Source organism: Megalobrama amblycephala, linkage group LG2 (assembly GCF_018812025.1).
Source record: "Megalobrama amblycephala isolate DHTTF-2021 linkage group LG2, ASM1881202v1, whole genome shotgun sequence".
In the NCBI taxonomy this organism is placed as follows: domain Eukaryota; kingdom Metazoa; phylum Chordata; class Actinopteri; order Cypriniformes; family Xenocyprididae; genus Megalobrama; species Megalobrama amblycephala.
This window is the reverse complement of record NC_063045.1, coordinates 40,723,720-40,732,352: the sequence shown is the minus strand read 5'-3', so window position 1 is coordinate 40,732,352 and position 8,633 is coordinate 40,723,720. Positions and strand designations below refer to the sequence as shown.

Below are 8,633 nucleotides of genomic sequence, written 5' to 3'. Positions count from 1 at the left end.
GTTGAACATTAATTCCGCTGTGGCCATGGCAGTCGGTAGACCTTCCAGGGGTATTAGACGGCAGGCTTTGGAGAAACGGTCCACGACGACCAGAATGCAGGTGTGACCATCAGACTCTGGGAGATCCGTGACGAAATCCACTCCCAGGTGTGACCAGGGTCTCTCAGGAACGGGCAGAGGATTGAGCTTGCCGGTTGGAAGATGGCGTGGGCTCTTGAAGATGGCGCACTCCCTGCAGCCCTGCACGTACCTTCTGACGTCGCTGGCCATGTTGGGCCACCAGAAGCGCTGTTTAAGCAGCGAGAGGGTCTCATTGACCCCCGGGTGACCAGTGCCAAGTGAAGAGTGAACGGAGTGCAGGAGTGGAGTGCGTCGTGTCCGGGTGATGTAGCGTAAGCCTTGGGGGCAACCCGGCGGAGTGCGTGAGGAGGCATTGGAGGAGGGTAAGGTCTCTTCTGACCATTCGATGGGGCTCACGAAGATGGTTTCAGGCAGGATAGGTTCAGGTTCGTCGCTCTTTTCCTCGGGGGCGTGGAGACGGGAGAGAGCATCGGCTTTAAGGTTCTTGACACCAGGGCGGTATGAAATTGTGAAGTTGAACCGTGAGAAGAACATCGCCCACCGGGCTTGACGAGGGTTGAGTCGCTTGGCAGCTTTCAGATACTCGAGGTTCTTATGGTCGGTTAGAACTTGGAATGGGTGGTTTGCCCCCTCCAACCAATGCCTCCACTCTTCAAGGGCGAGCTTGACAGCCAGGAGTTCGCGATCCCCGATATCATAGTTTACCTCCGCCGGATTGAGCTTACGGGAGAAGAAGGCGCATGGATGGAGCCTACTTGGATTCCCCTGCTGCTGCGATAGTACCGCTCCCACTCCGGTGGTGGAGGCGTCCACCTCCACGACGAATGGTAGGTCTGGATTGGGGTGGACGAGGAGGGGAGCGGTGGTGAAGGCCTTCTTGAGCGACTCAAAAGCTTCTGTGGCAGGCTGGGACCAGGACAGAGACTTGGGCTGCTTCCGGAGGAGGTTGGTGAGTGGACTGACAATGGTGCTGTAATTCTTGATGAATCGACGGTAGAAATTGGAAAATCCGAGGAAACGTTGGAGTTCTTTTATGGTACTTGGTGTGGGCCAGTTCTGGATGGCAGAGACCTTCCCCTCGTCCATCCGGATGCCACTGTGGTCAATCACATATCCTAGGAAGTGAACTGAGGGCTGATGGAACGAGCACTTCTCTGCTTTTAGGAAGAGATGGAACTGCCGTAAGCGCTTGAGGACCTCCGCAACGTGGTGGCGATGTTCGGCCAAGCTCCGGGAGTAGATGAGGATGTCATCAATATACACGAGAACGAACTTGTGGGGGAACTCCCGGAGCACCTCATGGATAAAGTCCTGGAATACGGAGGGGGCGTTGACCAGGCCATACGGCATAACTAGGTATTCATAGTGGCCGGTGGGCGTGACGAAGGCGGTCTTCCACTCGTCCCCCTCGCGTATCCGGATGAGGTTGTACGCGCTGCGGAGGTCCAGCTTGGTGAACACAGTGGCACCGCGGAGATGTTCCAGGGCCGCTGGGACGAGGGGAAGTGGATACCGGAATTTCACTGTAATCTTGTTTAATGAGCGGTAATCAATGCAAGGCCTCAAGCCTCCGTCCTTCTTGGCCACGAAGAAGAAGCTTGAAGCAGCAGGGGAAGTACAGGGAGTGCAGAATTATTAGGCAAGTTGATTTTCTGATCATATTTTTTTCCCAAGCACATTTTACCAATTCCAATCCACATCAATCTTAATAACTACTATTAATATTGTTTTTAATCATTTATAAGTGATATATAATTGTTCATGAAGGCTGGAAATGAAAAATGCCTTATATTCAGGTGTGCAGAATTATTAGGCAAGTTTTCTTTTACAGGCAAAATGAGCCAAAAAAGAGATTTAACTCAGACTGAAAAGTCAAAAATTATTAAATACTCATGAGAAGGACGCAATACTAATGCAATACTAGAAATTGCAAAGTTAAAGCATGACCAAGGGACAGCAAAATGCTCATTGGGTCAGCGGGGTCAGACAAAAACAGGTGGAAAAGAAAAGACACATGTTAACTGAAAAATAATTAAGAATTATGTGTGAAACCATCAGGAACCCTTTAGTCTCCAGCGCCACCATTTTTCAGAACTGCAACCTACCTGGAGTCTCCAGAAGTGCAAGGTCTCAGGATCTCAGAGACTTAGGTTAGCTAAAGAATCCTAAAAAATGACCTGCACTTGATAAGAATCACAAGCTGAAGTGTTATAAAATACATGAAGACTGGGTTTTAATAGGGCTTATAGACAGACAGCTTGAGAATGACTCCTGATGGACCAGCACCACATCCTCTTGTACCACTGTTTGAAGAATTTATCCAGAATCTGACAGTAAGGTGTTTGAGTTCACTTTTAGTCCATCTCTTATCCTGAAATGTCTGTCTTGCAGAGATGGACTAAAAATGATCTTCCAAAACTTACTGCCAGATTCTGGAAGATAAATTCTTCAAACAGTGGTACAAGAGGATGTGGTGCTGGTCCTTCAGGAGTCACTCTCAAGCTGTCTGTTTATAAGGCCTATAAAAACCCAGTCTTCATGTATTTTATAACACTTCAGCTTGTGATTCTTATCAAGTGCGGGTCATTTTTTAGGATTCTTTAGCTAACCTAAGTCTCTGAGATCCTGAGACCTTGCACTTCTGGAGACTCCAGGTAGGTTGCAGTTCTGGAAAATGGTGGCGCTGGAGACTAAAGGGTTCCTGATGGTTTCACACATAATTCTTAATTATTTTGCAGTTAACATGTGTCTTTTCTTTTCCACCTGTTTTTGTCTGACCCCGCTGACCCAATGAGCATTTTGCTGTCCCTTGGTCATGCTTTAACTTTGCAATTTCTAGTATTGCATTAGTATTGCGTCCTTCTCATGAGTATTTAATAATTTTTGACTTTTCAGTCTGAGTTAAATCTCTTTTTTGGCTCATTTTGCCTGTAAAAGAAAACTTGCCTAATAATTCTGCACACCTGAATATAAGGCATTTTTCATTTCCAGCCTTCATGAACAATTATATATCACTTATAAATGATTAAAAACAATATTAATAGTAGTTATTAAGATTGATGTGGATTGGAATTGGTAAAATGTGCTTGGGAAAAAAATATGATCAGAAAATCAACTTGCCTAATAATTCTGCACTCCCTGTAGACGGGCGGATGTATCCTTGATTAAGGGCCTCTTTGATGTATTCCTCCATGGCCTTCTCCTCCGGTACTGACAGGGGGTATATGCGTCCCCTGGGCACTGGTTCACCCGGTAACAGATCGATGGCACAGTCCCATGGCCAGTGTGGAGGAAGCTTGGAGGCGCGTTGCGGGCAGAAGACGTCACTGAAGGGGGCGTAGTCGGGTGGAACTTCGACGGAGCGTTTTTCCATGGGACTTTCGATGGAGGTAGCGTTGATGGAGAGACTTGTTGAGAGAGGAGATCTTGGAATGGGAAGTTCTGGAAAACAGCCAGGGAAACAGTGGTCGCCCCACTTCAGGACTTCGCCCGTGCGCCATGAGATGTTGGGATTGTGGAGTTCCAGCCACGGGCGCCCTAGAACCACGTCAGCGGTGGATTCCTCCAGAACCAGCAGATGGATGGATTCGGTGTGGAAGATACCCACGTGCAGTTGAAGGGGTCCAGTGACGCGTCGAATCATCTTGCGGCTCAGGGGTTTGCCCGTGATAGAGTGGACCTGGTAGTTAATCGGAGAAGGCGAGGTCTTAATCCCGAGGTGTCGACAGAGGGCGCCGGAGATGAAATTTCCTGCTGACCCTGAATCGAGGAGCGCCACCACTGGAATGGAAGCATTAGCAGCAGTAAGGTTTACTACAGTAGTGAGTGGTTTCATCTTTTGGATAGAGGGAATGATAGCACTCACCACAGGTCGAGGAGGACGGGTTGGGCATGTGGAGATGACATGCCCAGGAGATCCACAGTATAAGCATAGATTCAGGGTCAGCCTTCTCTGTCTTCCTGTGGGTGACAAACGGGAGTTATCCACTTGCATGGGCTCGGGGGCTGGTTCTGGGGAGCTGACGGGTTCGGACCGACGGAGGAGAGGTGTAGTCTGTGGCTGGCCCTGGTGCTCGAGGAGACACGACTGCATACAAGAACCCACGCGGATGGCGAGTTGGATGAATCTTTCAAGTCCTATGGAGTCCTCGTATGCAGCGAGATGCAGCCGCACGTTAGGCTCCAGACCTTGTCGAAAGGTAGTGATGAGGGCTTGTTCATTCCATCCGCTGGTTGCGGCGAGCGTTCTGAACTGCAAGGCATAATCGTTAACAGTCTTATTTCCTTGTTTTAAATTATACAATTTCTCACCAGTTGAAGAATCCGCCAAAGGTTTTCCGAAGACTTCTCTGAAGTGGGTAACGAATGCCGTGTAGGATTTGACAACTGATCCATTTTGAGTCCAGAGCGAATCTGCCCATTGTAGGGCCTTACCTTGCAGTTGGGAAATAATGAAAGCTATTTTCGCCGTATCGGTGGGGTAGAGGTGCGGCTGCATCTCCAGGACCAGCTCACACTGAAGGAGGAATCCGCTGCAATCCTCCGCCGATCCTGAGTAGGGCGCCGGTTTGGCCATGGGACTGGCGGTGAATACCGGCGAAGTAGAGGTGACTGTGGAGGTGGTGGCAGCAGCGGTGGCTGGTGCTGGTGATGGTGACGGTGGTTGAGGAGTGAGTGCTCGCCGAACTGCATCCACGAGCTCCTGGAAAGGGTCTTGACGGCTCATGCTGATGTAAGCTGTTATGGTCCGGTCTTCTGTTACAGTAGAGACACCGGAGACAGATGTAAATGCAGTTTGGATGTTTATTTAGAAAAATCAGCAGAGCAATAGGTAAGTGCAATAGTGGTAATGAAGATCTTGAGGATGAAAGAGAGGTAATACTGTCCTTGTTTGTATTGCAGATGCAGTTCGATGAAGACGTTGGAGTTGGCAGACGGGAACACTCACACACACAGGTAGGTAGAGACACGAGGAGACCAGGAGACGATGGAGACGATGGAGAGTATGGAGACAGGTAAGTGTCGTTTTGGGAGTCCTTGAGGTAAGCATACAACTTGTGTATCACGAACGAGACCGGACAATGTGTGTGTGTGAGTGTGGGGCTTAAGTAGTGAGGTGATGATTGTGATAATGAGTTGCAGGTGGCGGTGATCAGTACTCCGGTGATTGGGTGCGTGGGTAAGGGAGTGAGGTGGAACCTGACGTGTCTGTGACAGTTACGCACTTCAATCCATTCCACAACCGACGTTCTTGGTTTTCTTCCTATTTACTAAATATAGGCAATTGGTTGATGAAACATTGATTAAAATTAAGATACAATTTCTACAAAATGAAATTCACTTTAAAGAAAGACTTACTATAAAACAAAACTTAATGAAGTGGTCGAACTCATGTCTGACCCGCTGCATGTCTCCCGACATTGCGCATCCGTCATGCTATTCACTTTTCATAATCAACATAGGTGACATTTAAAAAAAATTATATTAGGCTATGGCCCAATATTTAAATATAAATATGAAACTAAATTGGCTACATTTTTATCCCTCTGGCCGACGAATGCGCCGGCGCGTTCTGATGGATTTTTTCCTCATGACAGCTGAAACAACTTAAAACAGGCCTTCCGTCATTTTTGGCAATAGCCTACAGATTGATGCAAGACTACAAATGGTCTACTTTTTTTAAATTTTATTTTATATTTACGCTCATAATAACAACACCTTGTAGGCTACTTTTGTAAAATAGAATAAATAAAAAACAGGGTGCACTTTCAGCTATCTCTCTGCGAGAATCTTTCTGAAACGTCTCAAAAATTAATTTAAACTCAGCGAATAACTGTACCTAAAAGAAAGAAACATCTCCATTTGACAAGAAATTTGTAGGTCTGTGTTAAATAAGAGGCGATCTATCCGCTGGAATGTGTTGTTTCTGAAATCATGGCCAGTGCTCGTTGCGGCTGTTATCCGTTCTCTTGGCGCTCCTTTGGTTTTAATGAGTAAATTAGCCTAAATATTTATTCCTGCCGGTATTTTAGTCTGCGATACCAAAATCACTAAACATTATATAGGCCTATCATATAGGCTAGGCTATAATATTATTCAATAATAACATCAAATAAATCAATGCAATGATAATTCACCACATGATTCACTGTTAAGTCAGTTTTTACTGATACTGCAATGACAATTCACCACATGATTCACTGTTAAATCAGTTTTTGTAAACTGTGGGGCAGATGGACTCAAATTTTAACACATGACATCACTGCTTGTGGGAGGGGCCCCATCTCATTCTTTGCGGGGGGGCCTCACAGACTTGCAGTACGCCACTGCGCCCATGCAGCTGTAAGCCTTTTACTTTCACTTTCAAATTAGTGCCAATTTGGTATGCGATTGCTTGAATGCTGGGTTCATTGTTATTTTTAATGAAAAACACAACAACAAAGCAGTACAATGACAATTCACTCTTAAATGAACGCTTTTACATTTCGATAGAAACCAAAACTTCCACCGTCGTCTTGTCAGTCAAGAGTGAGGTGAAATCTGACTCCTGTTGCTCATCTGTGCTGCGACTCTCGTTCGGCTCGTGCTGAATTGAGTAGACACATTTAGATTTTAATTGTAGTGTCTGTTCTCTTCTCTAGACACCGCCTATCGCAGCAAGCCGATCTCAAGCCATAATGATTTTAGGCTGCCTAAACGCGTTATAACATATTGTGAACAGCCTGAATGACGGCACTTATGTTAAAATTAATTTTAATGTGTCTGTTTGTTATATGCCACACAAGTCTAGTGTGCGTATGAGGCAATGTCTGAGCAAATTGACAGCATTTAGGTGCGTTATTGGCAGAGTGCGCTACCCTCTGGTTACAAGTCACCACCGCATCAAATGGGGAATTTTTAAAGACGATAATCGCACAACCTATTCGATATTCTATAATTAAATCAACTAATCGAATATTCGAAAATCATAACACATCCCTATTTAAAACCAGAACACTTTTTCTTTTTCTAATTTCCTGCTTTAAACCTGTATATGTATTTTCATCTGTGATAAAGTTGACCATAAATTTAAGATTTTATTTGGGTATATTTTCAGTGAAATGTAACTGCTTTTTGTAATGCCCCTTCACCTGCATGTGCAAGAAGTTCTTTCACAGCTGTTGCTGTAAATTAGTAGCTCCCAATCATGGTTTTCAAGTACCCCCCAATACTGAACATTTTGGATGTCTCTCTTTACTGAAACCCCAATCCGATATCTTGGAGCCTACTGATGAGTTGAATCAGGTGTGTTTGATTGGGGTGACATCTAAATAATGTGCAGTACTGGGGTAACTCCTGGACCAGGGTTGGGAGCCACTGCTGTAAATTACTAAATTATTAAAAAAAAAATCAAAATGGCCCAAATGATGTAATTGAAAAAACTTCAGTCTGAAGTAAGCTTTACATTACTGTATGTTTGTACAACCTCAATATACTTTTATAATGGCAATTCTTGTTCATTTAACTATTATTGTAAATAATATTTATTTGATTTAAATATGCCATATTTACTATTGAGAACAGGTCTGTTACTGTTAGCGACTGTGATTGTGACATCAGTAAAAGTTAATTTATTATGCCATTAGATGACTGCAAAGACTGTCATATGAGGGAGTCCGTAGTAGCAAAAGACTTTTATATTGAAAGGGACTCATCATTATTGAAAGGGATCATTATCATATATATAATCTTGGAGTTTTAGGAAATATTAAGATTATTGTTAAAAGTTTGTAATTAATTGTAAGATTATTATTTTTAACCAGCCCTATTATTCAGGAATAATGTAAGAAGCAGCCTATTTATTTATATATTTATTTTATTATTTACTCCTTTTCAGTATTGATGCTTCGTTGGACGATGGGTCCCTAGGAAGGCTTGTTAATGATGATTCAAACCCCAATGCCAAAATGAGAAAAATTGTACTTCATGATCTCCCCCATTTATGCCTATTTGCTATTAAAGACATTTAAAAAGATGAAGAAATCACGTACGATTACGGAGGAACTGGTTTGCCATGGCGTGTTTATACAAAGAAAAGGTCAAAAAACAAGGTATGTTTACAAAAGTTTTTGGAGAGATCAAGGTATTATAATGATGTTGTGAATGATTTTTTGAATGTCATTTACAGCATGGCTGTTAAACTCAGGGATTGAGTGATACTTTTGAATATACTTTTAAAAATATTTTTGAATATATTTTGAAAACAGTCCTCTATGGAGCCCACTCCTGCCCATGAATCAGCTCCAGATCCCACTCCCACCCAAGAACATGCTGTAGAATCTGCTCCAACCCATGAGCCTTCTGCACGTACATTACGTAAGAGCATCGGTTTTCTTATTTTCCTGATGTTGGGTTGCAGCCCTCTTTTGAATTTAGTCAAAATCATGCAATGCAACTTCCACTAACATAACAAAATCCATTCCACTGGCCACTGTAGCCCATGAGGCCACTCCAGTGCGTGATCCAGCCCATTGGCACCCTACAGAATTCACTCAAACCCATGAGCCTGCTCT

The 8,633-nt window shown here is 44.2% G+C and overlaps 1 long non-coding RNA gene across 1 annotated transcript; it reads left to right on the top strand.

Moving 5' to 3' along the window:
* The first annotated feature begins 7,891 nt into the window (after positions 1 to 7,891).
* Positions 7,892 to 8,633, top strand: LOC125258561. Its single transcript, XR_007182650.1, has 3 exons — positions 7,892 to 8,171; positions 8,328 to 8,436; positions 8,558 to 8,633. It is a non-coding gene; the product is annotated as an uncharacterized LOC125258561 (long non-coding RNA).